Source organism: Chlamydotis macqueenii, chromosome 1 (genome assembly GCF_036417535.1).
Source record: "Chlamydotis macqueenii isolate bChlMac1 chromosome 1, bChlMac1.mat, whole genome shotgun sequence".
Taxonomy (NCBI): Eukaryota; Metazoa; Chordata; class Aves; order Otidiformes; family Otididae; genus Chlamydotis; species Chlamydotis macqueenii.
Window position 1 is genome coordinate 171,708,269 of NC_141556.1, and position 26,569 is coordinate 171,734,837.

Consider the following 26,569-nt stretch of genomic DNA (forward strand, 5'->3'; position numbering starts at 1 on the left):
CAGTGTGTATAAGACTGTTCCCATTGTGCATTTCTTGTTCTCAGTATTTTGTTTATCTGTAGCACGTTGGTGTTTTTTATAGATAGTTCTTAAAATTCACTTACCAAATTGCTCTAGGCAAAAAGTGCCTAAACTGAAGCTTTCAAAAAAAAAAAAACAAAACGCTCTTCATATGAGGTACAGGTAAATGTATTCATTACAGTCCAGCTTCAGTTAAAAGCTCAGTCTGATTTTGAATTCAGAGTGTGTCTCCTCCCAAGTAAATAATTTAGTTCACTGCTACCCACCACTTCAAGCTTGACCTTGAGGAGGTAAAAGAACCTATCATTGTTCTCATAAGCTTGGGGGTAGGAGGGAAAGAAGAAAGAAGGTTGGGCTCTGCTAGGCCAAGGAAAGCGCTCTTGTCACGAATACCCTGAACATCTTAATCTGGTGAGATTTTAACTGGAGAACCTTATCTGAGTTCATTTGTCAGGGAGGAATGTATGGAGCCGAGTTTATCTGGGCTAACCAGCCTCTGAGTCGGTAAAGAATTCATAGATGGAAAACAACTGCTTCCGTTTTGCCCTGATAAGAACAAGAAGTCTGTGCCTGTTGCAAAATACAGGTATTTGTTTTGTACCTCAGTCTCCAAAAATACTGTTGCTGTGTGGTTACTGCTGAACCCTCAGCCCCTGGAAAAGCCTCACCTTCAGCCTGGGGAGGCTGAGCGGTGTGAGCCCTGCCCTTGCGATGCTGGAAGCTCAGAGTGACTGAGCAATACAAACCTCTGTGGAAGGAAGAAACTGTTCCTTCGTCTCGTACATCGTTTGTCAAACAATCTCTTTCATGGTTTTGTTAATGGGAACATGACAACATAGATGCTTCACAACCTATTAATTAGATTTGTATCCAAATGGCATCCAACTGAGTACACAACTGAGCACAGCATTTTGAGTGGTAATATCCACAAAGGAGCTAAGTTGACACTTAACAAAAAAATAACAACCCAAAACTTTTGTTATATGGACATGTGGTGAAACATGCTGTGATTAAAGCAGTTTAGGGTTTAAGTCGGGCTACGTGGAATGGGGTGTTAGTGATTTATTTAGAACCACCATAACCAACGTGGTGAATGAAGCCGAAGGCCTGTTTGGCCCCACACTCCAGCAGAGTCTCCAATAGGTGAAGACACCAGGGAAGATGGAAGAAGTTCAGTGTCATGTGATCCTTCCTTGGACTTAACTTCGGTCAGTCAACAGTTTTTAGATTATTTTAAGCCCATTGCTAGGCATGGACTATTGTATATAATAGCCACTAATGATCTCTTCCCAATTAAACTGTTTAATCCATCTTTTCACTCATTTTTGTTTCTCATTTACAGAATACCTGTGACAATGTGGGGATAATTGTGGGTGTTACATGAAAGGCTACTTTCAGTTATTTTGTGCTGTTGTCTCTCAGTTGCACTTGTTCTTACCTTGTGAGGAACAGTTTCCATGTCAATCAGGATTTTGATGTTTATCGTAGGACTTCAGTCGTCATTTTCCGTAACCAAAGTGTATGATCTGCTTTATATATCCTTGAATGTTCGTTTCTCGGATTATAATTGTAGACGTTTTTGTATTTTTTTTTTCAGTGCTAACATCCCTTTTTAAATAACAGATGCATAGTTTTTCTTCAGTAAGTTAGGTATTTAAATGTTAAATAGCAGTGTCTGAGCTAATCATGCTTCATCTCTAGGACAGGCAAGACAAATTATCCTCTGGCCCCCTGATTTTTCTCCACTGGGTAGAATGGGTGCATGGATGACTGGCACAGCTTAAGATATCAAATATGCATCTGAAGCTGGAGGAGGCAAGTCCCATGGGGGAACCAGAGCTACGTGGTGCCTGTTGGATTTGTTCAGTTCTGCAGTGGTGTTTTCTGGTTTTCTCCCTCCCTGCATATTCTTCATGTGTGATAACATGCCCAAACATGGTTGAGCTGATGTTCGCAGACAAGTGTTCACAGTAGCTTCAAGGTTCCTTGAGACATTTGTGCTGTAATGCATCAAGAGGAGCGTGGCCAGCAGGTCGAGGGAGGTGATTCTGCCCCTCTACTCTGCCCTGGTGAGACCCCACCTGGAGTACTGTGTCCAGTTCTGGAGCCCCCAACATAATGAGGACATGGACCAGTTGGAGAAGGTCCAGAGGAGGGCCACGAAGATGAAGAGAGGGCTGGAGCACCTTTCCTATGAGGACAGGCTGAGAGAGTTGGGGCTGTTCAGCCTGGAGAAGAGGAGGCTCCGGGGAGACCTGATAGCGGTCTTCCAGTACCTCAAGGGGGCCTACAGGAAAGATGGGGAAAGGCTGTTCAGTAGGGCCTGTTGTGATAGGATGAGGGGTAATGGTTTTAAAATAGAGGGAGGTAGATTTAGATTGGATATTAGGAAAAAATTTTTTACAATGCGAGTTGTAGAACACTGGCACAGGTTTCCCAGAAAGGTGGTGGATGCCCCATTCCTGGAAACCTTCAAGGCCAGGTTGGATGAGGCTCTGAGCAACCTGATCTAGTCGGGGGTGTCCCTGCTCCTTGCAGGGGGGTTGGACTAGATGACCTTTGAAGGTCCCTTCCAACCCTAACCATTCTATGATTCTATTTTGATGCCCTGCAGATTGCCTGTAGACATTTCTGGGAGCCAAGACATCCTCAGTAGTGAGGTCTTTTGTTTCACATAGTTTCAAAGATTGTAATCTCAAGGAGGGAAGCCTGATCTCATCATGTTTCCGTCTTCAGTATATTCCATAGATGGGATGTGCTCATCTGTGAGTTAGTGAGACGATTAGTAGGAACGATTTCTATTTGCTCTTATAAAACCTGACACAAAAACCCCTGAGCAGATGACTTGCAAGTTTACACTGAAGAAACATAAAGACCAATTCGTTTCCTTACAGACCTGGGGGAAAAACAAACCCCACATGATATATTTTCTCTCTTTGAGTGTGACCAACCAGTAGTTGCTGCTGTCTGCAGGAGCAACACGAAACTGCACAGCTCAAGCACCAGATACAACCCATGACATAATTCTACTTGGTCTGCAGTCATAGGATTATTTTTTGTGAGCATTATTAATGCATAATAATACAGTGTTAATGTAATTGTAATATGTATCCTGAGAAAGGAACTTCAAATGAATAAACTCCCTATTTTTGTATGAGGAGCTTCATAACCTGGAAGTGATGCACCAAACATGAAATTGAGATGTTTTACCTTGATTGGAGCCTGGTGCTAGTGGAGTGGCTTGAAAATGAAGGTCATTGGCTAAAAGCAGTAGGTACTTGATCAGATCAGCTTTTAAAAATCAGTGATCAATATGGATAATACTATTATTGGTTGGACATTGTTGCTGTTTCATTCAGCATAAAGGTTTTTTGCAGCATCCAGAGTTTTCAGCATGGGCTTCAGTGTGTATAAGACTGTTCCCATTGTGCATTTCTTGTTCTCAGTATTTTGTTTATCTGTAGCACGTTGGTGTTTTTTATAGATAGTTCTTAAAATTCACTTACCAAATTGCTCTAGGCAAAAAGTGCCTAAACTGAAGCTTTCAAAAAAAAAAAAACAAAACGCTCTTCATATGAGGTACAGGTAAATGTATTCATTACAGTCCAGCTTCAGTTAAAAGCTCAGTCTGATTTTGAATTCAGAGTGTGTCTCCTCCCAAGTAAATAATTTAGTTCACTGCTACCCACCACTTCAAGCTTGACCTTGAGGAGGTAAAAGAACCTATCATTGTTCTCATAAGCTTGGGGGTAGGAGGGAAAGAAGAAAGAAGGTTGGGCTCTGCTAGGCCAAGGAAAGCGCTCTTGTCACGAATACCCTGAACATCTTAATCTGGTGAGATTTTAACTGGAGAACCTTATCTGAGTTCATTTGTCAGGGAGGAATGTATGGAGCCGAGTTTATCTGGGCTAACCAGCCTCTGAGTCGGTAAAGAATTCATAGATGGAAAACAACTGCTTCCGTTTTGCCCTGATAAGAACAAGAAGTCTGTGCCTGTTGCAAAATACAGGTATTTGTTTTGTACCTCAGTCTCCAAAAATACTGTTGCTGTGTGGTTACTGCTGAACCCTCAGCCCCTGGAAAAGCCTCACCTTCAGCCTGGGGAGGCTGAGCGGTGTGAGCCCTGCCCTTGCGATGCTGGAAGCTCAGAGTGACTGAGCAATACAAACCTCTGTGGAAGGAAGAAACTGTTCCTTCGTCTCGTACATCGTTTGTCAAACAATCTCTTTCATGGTTTTGTTAATGGGAACATGACAACATAGATGCTTCACAACCTATTAATTAGATTTGTATCCAAATGGCATCCAACTGAGTACACAACTGAGCACAGCATTTTGAGTGGTAATATCCACAAAGGAGCTAAGTTGACACTTAACAAAAAAATAACAACCCAAAACTTTTGTTATATGGACATGTGGTGAAACATGCTGTGATTAAAGCAGTTTAGGGTTTAAGTCGGGCTACGTGGAATGGGGTGTTAGTGATTTATTTAGAACCACCATAACCAACGTGGTGAATGAAGCCGAAGGCCTGTTTGGCCCCACACTCCAGCAGAGTCTCCAATAGGTGAAGACACCAGGGAAGATGGAAGAAGTTCAGTGTCATGTGATCCTTCCTTGGACTTAACTTCGGTCAGTCAACAGTTTTTAGATTATTTTAAGCCCATTGCTAGGCATGGACTATTGTATATAATAGCCACTAATGATCTCTTCCCAATTAAACTGTTTAATCCATCTTTTCACTCATTTTTGTTTCTCATTTACAGAATACCTGTGACAATGTGGGGATAATTGTGGGTGTTACATGAAAGGCTACTTTCAGTTATTTTGTGCTGTTGTCTCTCAGTTGCACTTGTTCTTACCTTGTGAGGAACAGTTTCCATGTCAATCAGGATTTTGATGTTTATCGTAGGACTTCAGTCGTCATTTTCCGTAACCAAAGTGTATGATCTGCTTTATATATCCTTGAATGTTCGTTTCTCGGATTATAATTGTAGACGTTTTTGTATTTTTTTTTTCAGTGCTAACATCCCTTTTTAAATAACAGATGCATAGTTTTTCTTCAGTAAGTTAGGTATTTAAATGTTAAATAGCAGTGTCTGAGCTAATCATGCTTCATCTCTAGGACAGGCAAGACAAATTATCCTCTGGCCCCCTGATTTTTCTCCACTGGGTAGAATGGGTGCATGGATGACTGGCACAGCTTAAGATATCAAATATGCATCTGAAGCTGGAGGAGGCAAGTCCCATGGGGGAACCAGAGCTACGTGGTGCCTGTTGGATTTGTTCAGTTCTGCAGTGGTGTTTTCTGGTTTTCTCCCTCCCTGCATATTCTTCATGTGTGATAACATGCCCAAACATGGTTGAGCTGATGTTCGCAGACAAGTGTTCACAGTAGCTTCAAGGTTCCTTGAGACATTTGTGCTGTCATTCATTATGTATGTAAGATACAGATTTACAATGAGTTTTCACACCTTAGGTTGTAGTTGGCTTAAAATAAAAATGTTGCCTAATTGCCCACCTCCCCAAGCCCCTGCACCCTGTGATTTAATCAAAATCCTCAATGTAAGTGAAGTTCATTTGCAAAAGATAAGAGGTCTTTACCACTTTTCCCGTGTCTATCTTCCATGCAGCATTTAAAGGAAGGTGTTACACATCTTCCGCTGTAACCTGGTATCTTCTTTAAAGAAATGTCTTGTTTCCCAAGAGAACTACTGTAATATAACCCATTTTCACCAGAACAGCTACATCTACATGTGCAGCCAGTTCACAAGTCATCATTGCATATGCACAGTAAGGGGTAGTTTTTCCACATGCATTATGTCTTATTGCCTTGTCACTCAATATTGCAAGTTCGTTCTGCAAGTCTTCGTAGACAGAGATCTGATAAAATGAATTTAAGAAAAGTCTCTGAAATGTCACTTAAAAAACGGAAGTGCCATATGTTAAGTGTTCTTTAAAGGCCCAAGAATACCACATATTAAATAACATGACCTTTCGTGACAGTCTCTTGATTTAATTAGCATCGGTCTTCTCACTTACAGAACTGCTGTATGTCAAGTGGCAAGTTCTACTGCGCTGCTGAGTGTGAAGCCTTCTTGCCTAGGAAACAGCACTTTCTTAATGCAAGTCGTGCTTTGGCCGCTACCTACTTCCACTTTCTCATTAATTTGGAGTTTGATTAGATGGAAAGTATATTTAACATGAAAATTATTTTCTATGTCTACTTTGAAATGTAAAAAAAAAATCTCAGAAATCACAGGGTTATATATTTTATATATGGAAAGTGCTGGGGGAATTATTGGTCATTTCTTAAAATGAGTGCATTGTTATTGGGAAATACATTGTTTGCAAAGCCAGTAATACTACCAGAGATCATTTGATGATCATACCAGACAAATTTGGTGGCCTTGTATGATAGCGTTACAGCGTTGGTGAATAAGGGAAGAGCAACTGATGTAATCTACCAGGACTTGTGCAAGGCATTTGATACTGTACCACACAACATCCTTGTCTCTAAATTGGAGAGGTATGGATTTGACAGATGGACCAAGTGGTGGATAAAGAATTGACTGGAAGGTTGCACTCAAAGAGTTGCGGTCAGTGGCTCGATGTCCAAGTAGAGACCAGTGACGAGTGGCATTCCTCAGGGGTCGATACTGGGACCAACGCTGTTTAACATCTTTGTGGGTGACATGGACATTAGGATTGAGTGCACCCTTAGTGAGTTTGCCAACAGCACCAAGCTGTGTGGTGCAATCAATACGCTGGACGGAAGGGATGCCATCCATAGGGACCTTCACAGCCTGGAGAGGTGGGCCTGTGTGAATCTCATGAAGTTCAACAAGGCCAAGTGTAAGGTCCTCCACATGGGTTGGGGCAATCCCAGGCATAAATACAGGCTGAGTGGAGAATGGGTTGAGAGCAGCCCTGAGGAGAAGGACTTGAGGGTGCTCGTGGATGAGAAGCTCAACATGAGCCGTCAATGTGTGTTTGCAATAATCACGGATTTTCTGGGGTCCTGGGAGGATTTCTGTGGACTTTGTTTGAGGCAGCAGTGCAAAAATAGATCCTAAATCACTATTCACACTTTGGACAGTCTAATAAAAATTTTTTTCTTTCTTTTTTTTTTTTCATTTTGCAGTTATAAGGTATTAGAAAAATATAGAAAATATTTCTATAGAAAATAATTTTGATATTGTTTTCTTTATCTGAGCAACTCCACGAACAGCTATTTCACTAGCAGATACTTGTAATTCATACTGGGTAAGCACCAGCAGCCTTAGCTTTATGTTTCCTGGCATTTTCTTCATGTCTGTTTTTTGTGGGTTCCAAATTATGACCTTTGGTTCCTGCTTAAGACATTGCCTGTACTTCTTTGGGCAGCAGTTTTAATGATCATCTTCAAAAGTCTATCCTCAAATACTTGTTGAAAAAATTTAGTGTCGCAATTCAAGCCAGGAGGGAAAACTCTTCTGATTGATTTTCTGTTTAAAAATTATTGACAATATGAAATATTGTCAGAGTAAGGAACATTTTCAATTATGTCCTATTTAATTTTAGAGAAGCAGTCAAAATGTCATAGTTAATTATGAAAAATCTAATTTTCGAGCTTGGATCCCTCACTCTTCTTGAGATCAATGGTTCATATCTTAGCAGAGGTTAATTTCTTTCTTCATTTATTTGAAATAAGTGAAGTGAATACCATGCACTTGGCTGTGTGGGTGTGTTTTGGATGAGATCTTAAAAACTGAGATCGTGTTTATTCTGTGTGGGTGTTAAAGATATCACTGTTATCCTATATGCTGTTTGCAAGCTGCTTAATACCTTCTGCCCTTTGACATGACTGCATTTCAGCAGTGTTACATGTACATAGTTGCAAAGTGCTCTGGGGTCCTTCGAAGCGACAGGGTCTCCACCTGAGAGTGTCAGTTGTACACATTTACTGTGCCTATTGCTATAGTGCTCGACATAATTTGTTATTGTTATTTAGTGCATTCGTGATGATTACTGCATTAATCAGATAGTTTCAAAAAGTATTCACTTATTTAATATTTTGAGATTGCACGACATAAGTTTCATCCAAACTCTTACAAGTATATGAAAAAGATTTAGTCGTGAACTGCTCGCTAGCCTTCAGAAAAGTGCAGCGGTGGTTGTGGGGCTCAATCCCTTGCTGGGAGCTCTGATTCACCCCAGTTACTGGTGGAAGCTGAAAACATTAGGACCTCGTGGAATAAAATCTGTGCAACATCAGGCGAGTATGCAGTTTGTCTGGAAGTCCAGGAATTTACCCTTTTCTGTAGCATTTGTGACTTCTTGTTTTTTGAAATCCCTCAGTCAGATGTAATATCATTTATAATAATCCGATTGGGGTGAGTTAGTCCATAATTTGTACTGATACTCAAAGAAAAGAATAATAATAGGTTAATATGGAGGTAATTTGTGGAGCTAAAGACAGCTTGGCCTGAAGATATTTCCATGGCAACAGAAGGGTCCCTACAGATGTCTTCCTTCTAAACCTGATGCTGTTTATTAAAGGCTGTCTGTAGTACAATCTGTAATTATCATTAGGTAAAGAAAGGTTGTGAACGTGGGTGGACTGCTTGGCTGATGCTCTCTGACTGATTTGTTTAGCGCAGCTTTGAAATACAGTTACAAAAGAATATTAAAAAACTGAGCTCATTTAGCAGTTTCTCTCTGCAGGTAGGCTGGGACTTAATTCCAGACTGTTGGCTAGTAAGAGTGAAGTATCAGAACAACGGTGTTGGGGAAGATAGGGAGAAATATTGTAAAACTCTTTCAGCACAATGACTATTAAAGAGAAAAGAACATCAAAAGCATGCTGGACAAATTAAAAAACGCTGAGCTACAGATAGTAAAGGAAGTAATGCATGATAAAATAAGGTTTTGTAAACAGCAAAGATCTGTAAGTATAGGGAGACAAAGGAAACTATAAAGCTGTTATCTAAAGGAGAAGATGAGAAAATAATGGATGACAGAAGAAGTTGGAATACGGATTGACCTCTCTTGCTTCTGTCTTTACAAAGAAGGTTAATTGGGATCAGGTGCTTAGCTAACAGCAAGGTGGTAGGAACACAGAGCAGAAAAAGGAAAGAACAGGTTAAAGGACATTTTCATGGGTTAGATGTATTTGGGTTTGTAGGCTTAGGAGGGAGTTTATTCTGATTTAGCCAAGGAACTAATTGAAGCAGCTTCAAATCCATGAGCAATTACCGTGTAAAAACAATAAAGGACAGGTGAGATCCCGTAAGAAGCATGTAGAGAGTATGTTCTTAAAACGGAGAAAGAAGATTTTGGAATCGCAGAGTGATCAGCCAAATTTGGTACCGTGAAAGATCCTCATAGTTCATCTAAAGCAAATGGCCATGAATAAGTGAAGGCTGGAAGTTTTAAGATAATTTGTAACAGAGCACGTAGATTTTAAGTCTTTTAGTTACAATACTGAGGACAAAAACAAATGCAATGATGGAATACAGTGAGTTTGTGAAATGCATTCTATGAAATGATTGCTCGACATACTGATTTGGTGACCCTGCAGCTGAGGTGGGGGAACAGTCTAAGTGTTCCTTGTTGACTTTGGTAAGGCTTTGGTTAGTCATATATGACGTCTCAGAAACAATCTGGAGATTTGCAGTGTGCGTATGATTATGTAGATGACTGCAAACAAACACAGGCATGGTATATGGATGGCTGCAAATATACAGAGTAATTAGTGATGGTATGCTGTCTGGCAGAAGGGTGTATCTAGCACGGTTATCAATTTGTGGATGGTTGGATGCAGTTGGACAGAACCACAGGATTACAGAGCAGCTGAGGCAGGCAAGTGCCTCTGGAGATCATCTGGTCCAACCCCCTGTTCAAGCAGGACCTCCCAGAGCAGATTGCTGAAGGCTGCATCCAGTCCACGTTTGCATATCTCCAAGATGGAGGCTCCACAACCTCTCTAGGCAACTTGCTCCAGCGTTTGACCATCCTCAAAGTAGGGAAGTTTTTCTCGTATATTTAAAATGGAATTTTCTGTATTTCAGTTTGTGCCTTTGCTTCTTGTCTGTTCACTGGGCACCACTGAGAAGGGTCTGGCTCCATCTTCTCTACTCCCTCCCATCAGGTATTTGTTATACCCGTTGATAAGATCCCCCTGAGGCCTCTCTTCTGTAAACTTCAAGCTGAACTAGAAGACCAGATTAAAATCGGTACACTGGAGGTGAGATTCAGAATTATTAAGAGGAAAATCAATACAGAAAAGTGACAAATAATTTTATAATGGAAAATCAAGTTAATAAATGCATAGCGTGAAATAACTGGATAGAAGCAACATTGATGGCTAAACAGTTGTTTAGTCTAGAAAGCAGAAAAAAGAATAGCGTTCAAACTTTTGAAAAAGTTGTTTATAGGTAGCACAATAAATGTTTGTTCTTCATATTCTCTGAGACTATGATGAGAATATTTAGTTTTCCAAGGAAACAATATGTAACTTTAATGATAGCTAAGCACTCTAACAGGCTGCCTCCTGAGACTGTAAAACTCTGATTCTTAAAGTTTTAACAATAAATTGAACAAACCTTTCAAATCTGTCTCATTTAATTTTTAGGACAACAAAATTAATTAGTTTCTACCTTTATATCACGTGCAGCCTTACATTTCTGTTCCGCTGTGGCCTTCTACAAATTGATTTTTCTTTGTTGGGGGGATGGGGCATCTTTGAATATGTTTTAGGATGTAGTCTGTCATCATTACCATAGAATATGTTTCTTTAATGTTTTGCCTGGTTTTCAGTTAAGAACAGAAGGAAATGTGAAAACCTGAATTAGCTGGCAGAATTAGGGTGGTCCCGTAACTCTCTGTAGTGCACGCACGTCTGATTAGGGGCCAACTCTGTCATTACTAGAGGAAAAAAATTAGCAGCAGTCCGTTTTACAGTGTTAATAAATTATGCCCTCATGAATTTTGCTCACTTGTTTGCCTGGAACTGACATATTAAATTGTAGCTCAGTCAGAAGATGTTAGTTGATATTCATGGTAAGGTTCACATCTGCATCTGAAATGTAGTGATTTCAGCAGCTAAGTAAACAGCGAGTAAGAGGGGAGGAGAAATGTAGCAAATAGATTTGTGAAATAATTTTTTGATAATATCTTGCATGAATAATATGGTACAGTGCTCTTCTGTTAAAATCGGTAGTGAGGCATTTTGCATATTGCTGTGTGGTACATGATCTCAGCTGAAATGGGAGCAAGAATACACCAGCCAAATAATAGAAAATCTGGTAAAAGCAGAGGGATGTCTCTGTGTACCTCAAAACGAGAGCAAATCAACCTTTGATTTATTACTAGCTTGCCTCTGCAGAACTTTGCCAGTCCTTAATCAATGAGCAAATACTTTTCTTTTGCTTTCCCTTTTTTTTTTCATCATGTTTTAGCACCTCCTGGAGACCTTTTTCTTGTTTATATGAAGTTAGTCCCTAATTATATCCAGGTTAGTGTCTGTGTGGAGAAGAGAAAGGCAGTGGCCTTGCAAACAGTTGAGGCTCTTCCTCCAACCTTGTGAACCTGAACATTTTCTTTCACTTATTTTATCAAAGCTCTACAACTATTTTGTGCTTACTCGCAGCTTGCTGTAACTACAGGAAGATTCCTGGGGTTTTATTTGAATTAGACAATGATGGTTGCTCAGTTCTAGAATTGAGAAAAGAGAGTTCGAGGCTAGTCAGTCTCCAAGTTGAGTGATAAGCTGAGGTACTTACTTTTTAACCATGTCTCATGCTGAATACACTTTTTCAGTGCTGTAACGACTGAGTCGTCTGCTAGTTCTTCATAGAAATGGAAAAAAAAAGCTTTTTAAAATATATTTAAGAACTTTTTCTTTATAAACTAGATGGAGAAGGAAGGAGGCATCTGCATCAGTCTCTATACTTTATGGAAGCATACATGGCTGATACTGCTGTAGTCTCTAGAATCTCTAGGTGAGGCCTAGGTGACTAATGTCGTGCAACCATACAGTCCTTCCTCCCTTAGCTGTGTTCACGATGGGGATTTGGGTTTGTATTGCACTGGAATGTAGAATATTCTGTTGCAGGACAGGAGTCCCTTCTTGTAGGAGCTGGTGTTGTTTCCAACCCACTCTACCCCCTGAAAAAAAAGCAACTGAGTCACTTCTCCTGTGGACTAATCAGTGCAAAAACATGTCTGAGAACAGAGGGATTTTTGTTTATCAAGAGAAGCGTGGCCAGCAGGTCGAGGGAGGTGATTCTCCCCCTCTACTCTGCTCTCTTGAGACCCCACCTGGAGTACTGCATCCAGCTCTGGAGCCCCCAACATAAGAAGGACATGGACCTGTTGGAGAGGGTCCAGAGGAGGGCCACAAAGATGATCAGAGGGCTGAAGCACCTCTCCTGTGAGGACAGGCTGAGAGAGTTGGGGCTGTTCAGCCTGGAGAAAGCTCCAGGGTGACCTTACAGCAACCTTCCAGTACTTAAAGGGGGCTACAGGAAGGACGGGGATCAAACTCTTTAGCAGGGCTAAATCCATATTTATTTAAACTCTCCATACCTCTCTACCAGAGGGTGGAGGTGGGCGCAGGAGAGCTTTTCTGAAGGGTTTTGATGTCTAGAAATTGTGCGTGGCCAAAGTCAAGGCATTTTAATGTAATGCTACGTGTTGCATTGCTTACTTGCTTGTACTTCATGGGTGTTAGAGAAATACGCCTGTTTTTCATGCCCTGTTGGTATGTCCCAGTCATAATTATAATTGAAAAAAGGGACAATGATATATTTGGTATGCTTGCTAATGTCAAGATAGAATTTGTGTTTTCAGCTCTCTAGAAGTTACAAAGATGTAGCAGTGTTACTGTTGGAGTAGTGCTGGAGTAAACTAGGGAGCCTGGGGTGTGTCTGTGAACAGTCTTTTCTGAAATAGTCTTTGAAAACAAAAATGTTGTGACAGGCATCCTGTTTCACCAAGCCCTCATCTGCTGTTGTGTTTTAGATGCTTAAAGCAATTTGGTCACTGCTTGCAACTCAAAAAAAAAAAACATTTTTCTTTTAAGTGCTGTGTCCTGCCCTGGCTGTTTTGCACTGTCTCTGCACTGGCTGTGTGTGCCCAGTTCAGAGAGATGCTGCTTGGCATTTTCCTCCTCACTGGGTAAGTTAAGGTAACTGCTCCGCTTCAAGTGGTACAAAATGAGCTTCATACACTCACATTTGAAAGCTTAAATTGTTTCAAAGTCCATTGGAGACTAGCCTGATTTTAAGATGTCTTTCTGTAGCAGTCATTGTAATAGCTTTCTGAACCTGAAAGAACTGTGTTTATTACTGCTGGAAAGTAGTAAGTGAAAAGGACTTTGAAAGGAAAATACTGGCTTAATCTGCAAAGGATCAGATTTGAAAGTGCCTGAACAGCGACTGGTGCTCTGGAAAAAATGCAGTTTTTAAAGAGGTACAGGGAGATAACACATCAGCAGGCTTTGCGGTACCACGTGAGTCTGAGTTCAACAATCTGGATTTTGCAAGGATGCCATCTTTACAAAGAGTGGGGTCCAAGTGTCGAAACTGATCTGTTTGCAGCATTGTAGCTATAATATGATGAAAACTTACTTTAACAGTAAAAAAAAAATACATTTACAGTAAAAAAAAAAAAAAACAGTAAAAAGAAACAAACCATGTATTCGAAAAATACTGAACCAATATGTTTCACTTACAAAGACCCCGTATAAGCTTGCTGTGCTATGTCAGAGGGGAAACATAAGGGTGGGAGCCCTAAAAGAAGGAATCTGAGGAGCACGTGTCATGACACTGCTTTCTTTTTGAAAGAAACTCTGCTTGCTACTGTATACAGAAAAGATGTGTGGGTTTTCTTTTTTTTTTGTTAGTATGCTTTCTTGCTTGTGTATTTTCAAACTTTTCAACATTCTTGAGCATACTGTTACAGGAAAACTTTGTCCACTTTTTCTGTACAGCGCCTTTGACATAGAAAAGTTGCAGGGAAACTAAACAACAGGTATAGTCCGTGGGAGATTTTTGGGTTTGGATTGCCTTTTCAGGCAAGGTTTTGGATTCTTCGTGCATAGACTTGGTTGGATCCACTCAGCAGGACTCAGAGCGTTATCTGAAGATGTTTGCTGTTGAACCTTCAGCGTTTACATTGTATACTTTCTGACTTAAATATGGAAATTTCTAATCTTCATCCCCTGACCGTGACCGTGGATAGAACATTTGATTATGTATGAAAAAAATCCATCAAGAATGTCCTCCAATTTTCATGAAGTTTTAAGTTTCACACTAGTAACTCTTTTTCCTAGCTGTGTAGCCGACATCAGAATAAAACCCTGTTGCCCACAGAGTGTTAGCAGTGATTAAAACCAGCTCCTAATTAAAAAAAAATTGGCTTCTCCTTGGCAGAGACCTTCTAGTATCAAATTTAATCTCCCTCCTGCTGTTCCAGTGGTCGGACTAGCATGTCTGGGAAGAAAGTCAAAGTAAGTTTTGGAAGAGGTTGCACAACAGCATAAATCAATAATTCTGGAAGAGAAGGTAGTTTCAGGGCCACGGAGTGGGGAGCTGCCGAGAACAAGATGCTTTTATTATGGTTTGCTTAAGTATGTAGTGCAGAGTAGAGCGTGGAAAGGCTGTGCCCCGTCATCTCCGTGGGTGGCAGGAGATAATGTTTAGTGTGTGGGAATGGCCTTTAGGGACGTTATCTTCATAATGCTATCTGATTTATAACTAAAAATAAGACTAGATGCAGCCCGCTAAGATATCTTGTAATACTGTGTCCTCAAGTCTACTGTAAGAGGCACGTGATGATGTTTGATAGAATAGGATTCAACTGCTGTTGTAACTGGTAATGCTGTATCTGTCACTTACCTCAGGTTCTCTTTCTTCTTTGATCTTTGTGTCCCTAAATGTCTTTCTATGGTATCTCCTATGAGTGCAGCTCCGGCTCCTGTTACTGTGAACCAGAAGGAGATGGCTGTAATTCCCACTTCTTCTACCTGGTTCTGGTGGGAAGAAAGCAATGATGTTCTTTCCAGAAACTTTGTTGCATTTCCTCAAAACAAATTAATAATTCATTTACTTCTGGAACTTTCTCACTTGGCTTCTAATATGAAGTTGGGTAGCATAGAAGAAATATAAAGACAGTAAAAAATAGGCTGTATCAGGAAAGGAGGTATTTAGATCAGATCAAGGTCTGCATGAGCAATGAAAAATAAAGACTGTGCTTCTTTTAGAAGGGCCTCTAGATGATTACACTGAAGTGACTCATGGTTCATTAGAGAACTAACAGTGGTCCCAGTCATCCTCAGGCTTTTGCTGAGGGACGTGTCCTGTTGGACAAAAACAGGTACGTGGGCCGACTCCTAGGAAGAAATGTATGAACTTGCATTAATTACTGACATATTCTCTTTGAAGAATACTGGAATGCCCAAAGGAGCAAACTGATGTAAAATTCATGCTGGAATTTTCTTTAAATGGATCCTTACTGTAAATTCATTGAATTATGAATGTCCTACATGGAGGAGCCGCATGGATGTGGCACACAGCGGGTATAGTCAAGGTGAGGAGATGTCCCTATCTCTTACAAGCCTCTTTGGCCAGTAACATCAAGGAAGCAACACAGGAGTAGTTGACTCATGGTCGAGATTGCCCTAGGACCTCTATCTTTGTTAATTTGTTGATTTTTAGGAATGTTTTAGATTTATTGCCTTGAACTTGCACGTTGTAAAAAGAATGATTAATGAAATTTGCAAGTATAAAAAGCTCTGGCAAACAAGACGGTTTATTTCAGAGCTCTTTACAACTTTAGCTGCAGTGATTTCAATATCTATCTGAAAATTAAACTTCTTTACTTTCTCTGGGAAATAAATCAATGACAGGATCAAAACACTAAAAAGAAGGATCAGGAACTGTTTGACCTATCTTGAAGATTGAGACTGAACAAAGCTTCTTAGATTTCCTCTGTTTGCATACGTTTTCCCCATTATTTTTTGTGTATCTTTAAATTCTGATTTATTTTCCTGTTGCTAGAAATTCTTGTGCCTTGAGTACTGACAACCTCTGCAATTTGGGAACTCAGATGTGTCCTATAAACCTCAGAATTTTCCCTGGAAATGCAGTGGACCTCATTTCAACACAGAAGCTTTGCAAAAATACGTTGTGTTTTTGTTTTCAGGGCTTTCATGCCTTTGAAGAGTCTTGGCAGTGCTGTGCCTGTGAGGTTAGCAGGGTCTGAGATGAGATCATATTTGGGGAAATCTGATAAATGAGAAATAGGTTTGATTTGGGGGACAGACTGTTTCAGCTGGCTGCAATTTTCCTGACTTTTAAACGCGCACTGAATTCACTCTGGGTCATACCCCTAGGTTCTGGCGAAGGCGATTTTGCCCAAGTCACTTCATTTGCCCCCAGCGCGAAACACATGCTAAAGGTTTCCTGGGAAGTATGTGCCTTCGACTCTTTGCCCCTCCGGTAATTTATGCTGTAGCAGTTGGGAGACTGGAGCAGAATAACCTTCCCTGGTTAACTGACAGAGAAGAAAGAAATGGAAGGAACCATTATTTTCCTGTCAAGATTTTCCTGAAACAAAGAGGTGCAGAATTATGCATGCTGAGGGGTGTCTTTGGTCGTTTGATTAACAGCGGAGGCCCAATTTTCACCATCAAAAGCGTTCTTAATTATAAGCCCCATTGAAAAGGCTGCCTTGAACGCGCTAGAAGTGATATTACAGGAGCGTGTCTGTCTTTGCTTAGGTGATCTGCAGGCATTTTGTGAGATCGTTTTATTAAAATCATCGGAAATACACTGAGAAAACTGGAACTGTCTGTTATTTGTTTCAGTTTAATCACGGCAGAAGGCGTTGCATCAGTGAAGAACTCAAATAGCTGGTGGCGGCTTGAGTATGAGAAAGCCTCCCACTTTGCTACCTTAGCAAAGCTTGATATTCTCCCCGTGCAGCTGGTGACATCATGTGTATCACAAGGTCTTCCTCAAATAAAAGACATCCGTCTTGGTTATTTTATGAGTCTGCTGATTAAAGAGATTTTATTGTAATTACTATGACTAAAAGGCTACGGCAGAGGATGGAAATGTTAATTTACAATCTGCTTGCTGACCAAGTGTCATGTGATAATGGATTGGGACAGACTGCGGTTTGCAAATGGACCTGAATTTTCGGAGCCGCTAATTTGAAGTGGCAGATAAAGTACCAGCATGGATGTTTCAAAAGGGACGCGTTTGATTAACCAGCTACAGCGCGGCAGTGGTTATTTGACAGGCTGGTTGAGAAATGATCACCTTTGATTTTACACTGGTGGCAGCAATGTACATGGTAGAGGAGGAGAGGGAAGTACCAGAAAGACAGATGGACAGAGCTTGAAGGTAAATCTCTTGCTTTGTAGTAAGCAGACTGTGCTCCAGACCCACCACAGCACTTATGTTCCCAGTTTCCAATTAAACAAAAGGGATTTAGGCACCTAACTAAATATGTAGATCAGGTCTTTAATTCTATCAATCTCTTAAAAGATGCGTATGTAGTCACAGATGCAGCTAATTCTTTTTTTTTAAAAAAAAAAAAAAGTGTTTTTCCGGCTGTAGCATTGGCCTTGCTCTTTTTTCCGAGGCTTTAATAGTTCAGGATGCAACATGTCAGACACTCTTGCTCAGATATGATGCCAACAGATTTGAAGGAGTTGCATAGATGTGGGCTCAGGTGTTTCAAACAGTACTAGTGATGGTAGCCTGATAGGATTTCAAAAGGATTTTAATGTTTCTATGGAAATTTTGGAAGGGAATATTTGATAGCAGAGGGATAATCCTTTCTGAAATCCTCCATCTTGGTCTACGTGCCCTGTTAAAAAGATTATCCTGATGTGTAAACTTAGCAATTTCTGCAAATTTCAGTTCTTTATGTATACTTCTGAAATCTCCATATAGACAAATTTATATACAGCACTACTGAGTCTTGTTACAGGCTCTTAATAGATCACTATGCTGAAATTGTAATTGTAACTGTCTTGAACTAACAATAAACTAGGAGAATATTCCTTGGTTTAAGTTCTTATTTTGGAAAGTGATGTTGTGTTACTGAAAGAATTGTTTGCAATGCGGAACACCTGACTGTATCTGTTTTGTGGCTTTAAAGTAAAGATTTTGTATTTGTCACTCTAAAAACGTTGATCTATTCCATAGCATCATGCAGAACTTTGCTTTTTGACAAATTTACTACTGTTGTGTATGATAACTGAAAAATAAGAATACAGCTTAAATGGAAATTCATCACAAGTGACAGGTTTTTAGGTAGACATCATTGCTTTACAGGTGATGTATGACACATTGCTGTGATATCCTTTAGATTATACATGAATTGCAAACGGTCGATTACAATTATACCCCAGAGGTGACGGTGGAAATGAGGAGTAGAAGTAGCTTTGTCGTTTTAGGTCTGTTTTACACACTGAAGGATTGCAAGTTGGAAGCAACAAGTGTGTGTGCAGTGCGTATTAGGGATTTGTTTCTGGGCAACAGTCACTGCAATATATTGTGGATACACTGCGAAAATATTCATTGCTGAATGTCATGAGTGGCTACTGAATTTCTGAAGAAGATGTAAAAAATAAGAAGCCAGAGCTGAAAGAGACATTTCAGTGGTTGGTCCCCAAAGAGCAAATTCAAAAGCACAACTTGAAATCTGATGGAATTAGAGCTGATTTTATTACAATTCAGTCTCTTCTCCTTTGATCTTTGATGGGACAATATTAGGGTTGTGCTGGTGTAAACCCAACTGTCAGAAGCAAAAATGAGTTGGAAATTCTCCAACTAAAATGTTCATTAGAATATTGAGGGGAACCGTCATAAAAACTAACTGGCTAAAAAGGAAGAACTGGTGGTGTTTGTGGGTTTTTTTTCCCTAAAGAGTTTGCATAGGGAAAAAAAAAATACCAAAGAGAAAAAGAGATACTCAAGTTAAGTCAATGTTTTACGCTGATTTTTCAGGTGTTCTGCAGGTCAGTGAGTAGAAGCTCAGTGGTACAAAGAATAGCCCTGGGCTCAAAAAAAATCTGTGTGTTTATAATTTATGTCTTTATAGTTATGTCTTTATATGTATAGATAAATTGTAATGTGAATATATACACAAACATATAATATGTAAATAATTAAATGTAGAATTATTCATGCAAATATTTGTATTTACACTTCAGAATTTTTTGTGTGTCTCTCTATAAAAATAGTTATTTTTATTCCACTGGATGGATCCCAAAATGAATGGATTTGAGGTGGACATTAATATAGACAGATGCATTCTCAGGCTTGGCAGTTGTTGATGTGAATGTGAAGGCAGAAAGAAAAGGATGGAATAACTTGGTACTGTGGGCAAGGCTAAGGCAGGTATTTGAGTTATGAGATGCTTGTTTCGGGTGGCAGAAGGAAGTCTTCTGCTGAGTTTGTTGAGGATCCTGGATTCCCCCAAAGTTAATACTAAAGCGAAAGCACTGGTCTGACCCATTCACTACCCTGACACCTGTGTGATGCATTCATTGACTTTGTCACTTCTCTTAATGCTGAGCCAAAATATCAGTGGATTTGTTGTCATTTTATTGGGATGTCGTTTGCGATACAGCTGATAGGCCGTAGAAAGTAGTTGCTGACCTATATGTAACTATATTGTGACCGTGAGTGCTGCCGTGCTGGAAATCTGTGCCCAAGAGACCATGGAGGAAGTACCCAAAGTTGGATCAGATCTTGAACTAGTCCCAGACTCTGAATGAGAGGCAGGGGGAGGAGGGCAAATAAGTCTTGACAACCTACAGCACTGCTAAAGAGCAGTTGCACTGTGGTGCCAAATAAAGCTGCTCCACCTCGCTCTCATCTTGGTGGACTTTGAAGGTAGCTGGAGTGAAATTTCTAGCCCATGACAACATCGGGTAGGTCTCCTGGCCCTGGTCCCGGGCAGCCTGTGGTGAGGCTGCCAAGGGCTTTCTGGAGAGCAGGATTTTGGAGATGTGCTTCAGCTGAGTGTATCAAAATGTTGTTTAGTTAGGTTTTTTTCCAATTTTTGTGAGTTCATTCAAGATTTTGACAGCTTGAAGTATCATTGTTGTCCTGTGACATCACAAGTGGGCTACAAGGGAGTGGATCCAGGTTTTGCTGTGGACACCGTCACTGACACCTTGCATGACTTCATTGAATCCTCAATCTTGTTTTCGCTGTCTCTGGAAGTAAAAGTGATCCTTATTGACTGTAAACAAACTCTGTGAGATCTACAGACAAGTAGTCCTGTGTTCTCAGAGCTCAGTGTGTGGCTGGTGAATGACGGTGAGCAGAACTGCACACAGTTGCCTTCGACTGCAAGATCTTCTGGTTTGTCCACAGCAGCCTCTTGACATGGCTCTACCAAGAGCCGTGTTTGTTGCCCTGCCACCAGCCCCATCCAGAAATGAGGTTTTCTGTGCAGTGAATATACCAGCACCCTGTGGCCGGGAGAAAAGTGGTGATTCATCACCCAAAAATAAGTGCTGTGCTGACTGGAGCTGCCAGATACTCACTCATCAGTTTCCTCCCCGTTGAGCGTTTACCACCTCTCTGACTGTGGTGTAAGCAGATGGCGGGCGGAGGGAGTTAACTATTGATGAAGTCAGGCATTGCTGGAGCGCGGTGGTGGTCCTGTAAGCTGCCCGAGGCATCAGGGACACCTGAGACCAGGTCTACAGTCCTCATGTTAATGCCTGTTCTTATATTGGTAGAAATCTTGGTAGTTTAAGCAAACAGAAAGCTGTAGCTCATAGTTCTTGGAGATCAGTTGAATTTAATCACTATTAGTGGAAAATAAAATTTAGGTATTTTTGTTTGCAATCTACTTTATCACAAATTGTTATGCCATAAAGTGAACTGATTCAGTACATTGAACTCAGCTGCAAACTGAACTTGATCGCAAGCACCCATGCCATTTAGTAACCACCCAAGTGTTGTATTTATTATCTTTCAATTTCTATTATATCTATAGTAATAGTATGTAATCCACAAATTGTATCAGGTTGCATTGTGACTTCTGTAATACAAGCTCAGATTAAGTATCTTAATTTTCAGTAGTTTCGTGACAAACTGTAGAACAGAAAAGACAGAACTTCACGTGTGCCCTGCTCACTCTTTCTGATGTCCTATGTATTGTTAATTTTACTGTTTAAAAAATATCTGTGTCATGAATGCAGACAATGAATCTTACTCCATTTTATCGAAGTTATTAATTACTATATAGGTATTTTCCTTATGTTGGTCCCTTCAGAGTTTTCTGTTGATAATAAATTGAACCACTTCACTGGTTTCTGGTAATAAATATTCTTAATACCTGTGATTCCCTTGGTTGCCCTAAAGGTATTATTACCCTTCATAGGAAAGCCAGGCTGAAGTTGAAATTCAGTGTTCTGGCCATCCTTTAAGTCTCGTGCCTTCTAGAAGCTTATAACTGGTGCCTTCTTTATAGAAGAAGAAAAAAGGTCTTTCTGGAGCATGCTATAGCCAGCTCTGTTAGAGTTTGGATGAGTAACATTGTGCTATTTCTGCTTCCTGCTGTGCTCTTTATATTTTCACTTCAGCCACATTCTGGCCTTGTGTACCTTTGGGCGAAGGTTAATCTGGATAAAACAAAGGGGATATTGGCAGATTGGGGAAATCAGAATTTCTGAATGAGACTGTCCCCTTTATTGAGGCACTTTGCTTCCCTTTTTTTTTATTATTATGCTGTTTTCCAGCTTGGGGTCTACAGTTAGGAAGTAGAAAGGGCTGAGTATACAGCTCCCCACCTGAAATCTTGATTGTCCCTTTATATGATGTGATTATGGCGAGAGTGGCCTTCATCCATTATACAAGTGGAACAGGAGAACAGTCTCTGAGTGATGTGTTTTCTTACCTTAGCTTTAGCCCATTTCAACGCATATGTATGTAGGCTGGTGCTTGGACCTGGTTAATAAGGGGAAGCTTTTTTGCTGGAAGCCCAAAGGGCTGCTCATCCTTCTCAGGGAGAGAGCAGCTCTGCCCAGCCCGAGAGCTCTCTGGCCTCCCTTGGCTCTACTGACTATAGGCGAAGATTAAATTCCTATAGCTCACGTGCCAACATTTACATTGTAGACATCCAAATGCAGCAGCAGAGAATATTGTCCCTACCTGAAACTTGTTTGTCATACACCTGTATGTCAGTGGTTTGTTTTTTTTTTTACAATATTCAAAGTACACTTTATTCAAATATTTCTAAAGGCTACTTAAGTTTAACACATATTTTGTTGTTTTATTGTTATAATAAAAGCAATTTGACCTGCTCCTTTCACCATCAGCAAATTTTCTGGATTTTATTCTGTGTAATGTGTCTGGGTTCATTGACTTCACTTGTCATGTTTTATCAAGTTTATTTGGTGGCTAAGTCAACTTAAAGGGAACTAAAAAGATTTCAAGAGGCATGTTGACCCAAGAGTACCATAAGCAGAATAATTTTTGATAACTAAGTGCCTCTCAAATTTCATAAGCTACTTACATGTTAAGGAAGAGGTTTTGTCTAGATTAATTAATCAACAGCAGTAAAATACCAGAAATACCATGTTAGATATTTTGGATTTTAAGCCATTGTATCTTAGCTTGGGAGAACTTGTATTTGCATATAACCTTTTGTTTGAGGAAAGGAAGTTCAATGCTGGTTGTGGTTTTGAGATCATCTCGCCCAGCAATGTTCTCTTTCTCTTTTTATATGAGTACACACCTGTACCAGGGAAATGCAGGACTCTGAGAATTTAAAACAGAGGGCTCACTTTTCCTAATTTTCTTTCTTAGATCCTCTAGTTATGACTTAGATGAACTAAATAGGTTAATCTATTCAAATTTCTTGCTGTTTCATGTCGTCTTGTGGATTTTTTTTCTTCTTCCTTAATTTTTACAGCATTCTGTGTCATTGCCAAAAATGTGTCTGGAGGGAAAATGAGTGGTGTACTTCTTACTATTTATATACCAAGGATCTGGCCTTGCTGCCACATCTGAAAGATTGAAGGCAAGACCCAAAGACGTCTATTCCCCAGGAGGATTTGACTGCTTGTTTGAGAATAGCCGAACTAGTTCTTTTACTGGACAAAGCTAATCTGTAAGGGGAATACTGCAAAAAAAAAGTCTCGCGTCATTCACCACCTTTCAAGCAGGAGAGGCTTATTGAACTCAACATGAAGTTAACGATACGTTTCCAAGAACCACCAGTTACCGTATTTGTCGTCTTTGTTGTACACAATTGCTATTGCAAGGGCTGCATTGTTGTCATAAGATGTATTTCTGTATCTTGAAAGAGTTACAGGGTAAACTAATTTTCCAGAGATAACGGGCTTAGCCTCACAATGATAAAATATCTCTCTGTGATAGTACTGTGTTACTTCAGGTTGTAAGGAAGATCATAGACTTGTAGAATGGTTTGGATTGGAAGATGTGATTTGGAATGTCATGACTTTGGTATGTGATCAGTATTTCTAAGATCAGCTATATCATATGCATTAATATTGTTCTGTATATAGAAGTCTTTGGAGACACATAGGATGAAAGCAAAGCATAAATTGGGTTTTGCTTGCCAAACTTCTTTTCCCTAGATTTATCTCTTATGTAATACTATGGAAGGTTTGGTTGTTTTGTCTTATTAAAGTTCCTTGATTTTTCACATTTAGGTGCATCAAGGCCAGCATTTTGAAACAGCATCAATGCCTGAAGCAGGGCACAGTCTGCAAATTCTGGCCTCAACGAATGTTCTTTCTCTTTTGAGATGCTGAGTATGAATAAATAACCTGAGATTTCCCTTGATAGGTTCTCACATTCGGTCTTCTTTTTCATTTTTTTTTTTTTGGAAGCCAGCCAGCCAGCCCTACTTTTTTTAACTTTCAGCCCTGTTGGGACATATTTTAAATAGTCAGAGTGGATCATATGGTTAGCTCGCTTTCTTGGCCATTTGGAAAGCTGCTCCCTCAGAATAGGAGTCATTAGTTGGTTCAGCAACAGCCGTGGTCACTCTAAGCAATGCCTGCATCCCACGGGACTGGTGTCTGGGCTGATCCATGTCTCATGTTATGCTCAACACAGAGTACATCATGAACCATAATAATCAAATTTTAGAAGATGATACATTCACATATAAAACAAAATTAGAATTTGGCAAGCAAAATCTGCTTGCTTTAATCTGTGAGTGTATTCGCTTTGTTGTATTCCTCCACATAGCACAGCCACTGTGGTTAGTCTTTGGGCTAATACAGCGGGCTTTTTAAAGTCCAAGTGATGACCTTTCAGTATGATTGTTAACTTACGTTAAATTTATAAAATCGCAATATCTGTGACAGACAGTAACTGTTATTTTCCTTCCATATAAGAAGAACTCACTTTTTAAAAGGGAGGAAAGGGAAAAAAAAATAGTGATAACGCTTGTCATTACATTCCAGGATAATAAAGTAATAAAACTATCAGTTATATCCTATGCAGGCACTAGATTAATTAGCAGTGGAATATAAATTGCTGTCTAAGCTGTAGAGTCATTGAGTTTGAAGTTAAACAGAATGCTCAGAAACGCATTGTGCACCTGAGGAATAGTCCCTTGTATATCAAAGTTCTTGTTGCCATGTAATATGATGAAGTACTTCATCTGTCTGTGAAGACCACCTGGGTTTGTAATAACTGTGAGTCACTCTATTAAAGTCTTGTAATGGGATTATAAACAGTCTTTTCACAGCACTGTTGTCGTGTTAAATGATGTCCATGTCAGCTAGTCTCTTGGACACCTCGTCATATGCAAGTGTGAATCTGACTTTCCTTTTCTCCTAATTCTCTACGCAGCAAAATAAATGGGCATTTAGCCTGAGCTGTTCCTGAACTGGAACATCAGTAGGGATTTCAGTGCCAGTACTGAAAACTCAAATCCTTAAATTTTCAGATTGACCACAAAAATTTGAAGATCTCTAATAGATTTTTTATTAATAATAATGTTACATTTCTTAGGGCCTAAAATCTTATTTGTGTGTATGAGTCATCATAGGTCATAGAATCATCATTGAATGGTTTGGGTTGGAAGGGACTTAAAGATCACCTAGTTCAAACTCCCCTGCCATAAGCAGGGACACCTTCCACTAGACCAGGCTGCGCAAACCTTCATCCGACCTGGCCTTGAACACGTCCAGGGATGGGGCATCCACAGCTTCTCTGGGCAACCTGTTCCAGTGCCTCACCACTCTCACCGTAAGGAATTTCTCCCTAATATCTAATCTAAATCTGTCCTCTTTCAGTTTAAAGCCATTACTCCTTGTCCTATCACTACATGCCCTTGTCAAAAGTCCCTCTGTAGCTTTCTTGTAGGCCCCCTTTAAGTACTGGAAGGCTGCTGTAAGATTTCCCTGAAGCCTTCTCTCCTCCAGGCTGAACATCCCAACTCTCTCAGCCTGTTCTCATAGGAGAGGTGTTCCAGCCCTCTGATCATCCTCATGGTCCTCCTCTGGACCTTCTCCAACAGATCTATGTCCTTCTTATGTTGGGGGCTCCAGAGCTGGATGCAGTACTTCAGGTGGGGTCTCTAGAGGCCCTAATCTGCTCAGTCTTCTTGTTCAGATGGCCTGTAGCAGACCCCCACTATAGTGTTTTCTGTCCCTGCCCTCCCTTTAATCCTGACCTGTAAGCTCTTGGTCGGCTCCTCATCCATCCCTGGGCAGAACTCCATGCACTCCAGCTGGTCACTGACATTGAGGGTGACAACCCCTCCTCGTCTCCGCTGCCTCTCCTTTCTAAGGAGCCTGTATCCTTCTATGCCAACACTCCAGTCACAGGAGCCATCCCACCACGTGTCCATGATGCCAATAAGATCACAGCCCTGCAGCCATGCACACGTCTCTAACTCCTCTTCTTTATTCCCCTTTAAAAAGGGAGAATTTATTCTCCTTTTAAAAGGCAGAGCAGCTCAGTGATGTGTGCATCTAATCAAGACTAGGAAGAGAGGTGATCTATATGTCTCCTGTTGAGGGTGTCTGACCCGGGGGTTGAGATGTTAAAACTTGTACTGCTTTACCTCAAACTCTGCTTTAGATGCCCTGAAACCTTGTTTTTTTAAAATACGGAAATAGTAGATAATGTTCTTGCCCTCTTTTTTTACCTGGAATCATGGATCACTTAACTACTAATGATGTGGAAGACCTGGGTTCAGTTTACACCAGTGCCTGAAGAGATTCCACTCTGTCTCCCGCACTTGCAAGGAGAGCTCTGTTTATGAGACTTTTTATGGTTTACAAGGTGCAGTTACGAGGCTGTTCTGAGATAAGATCCTTCTGATGCACCCTTTTCAAGCTGGTCTGCTTTACATGTTTTAAGATTTACAAGACAGGAGAGAAAAAGAATATTTTGATCGTAGTTTACTTACTAGGCAAATTTTCAAGAGTGTTGTTCTCAATAGGATTTTTCTTGTAACTGGATGTGTGTTACCAGACGAGTAATTCAGGACATCTTGATTCTGTGAGAGACAGACAATTTTAGCATCTAATTCCTGCTGTG

The 26,569-nt window shown here is 40.3% G+C and overlaps 1 protein-coding gene across 4 annotated transcripts in view; it reads left to right on the top strand.

The window, feature by feature from the left end:
- KLF12 (KLF transcription factor 12) overlaps positions 1-26,569 on the top strand; it is a 251,675-nt gene that overhangs the window by 116,793 nt on the left and 108,313 nt on the right. The window lies entirely within an intron of this gene.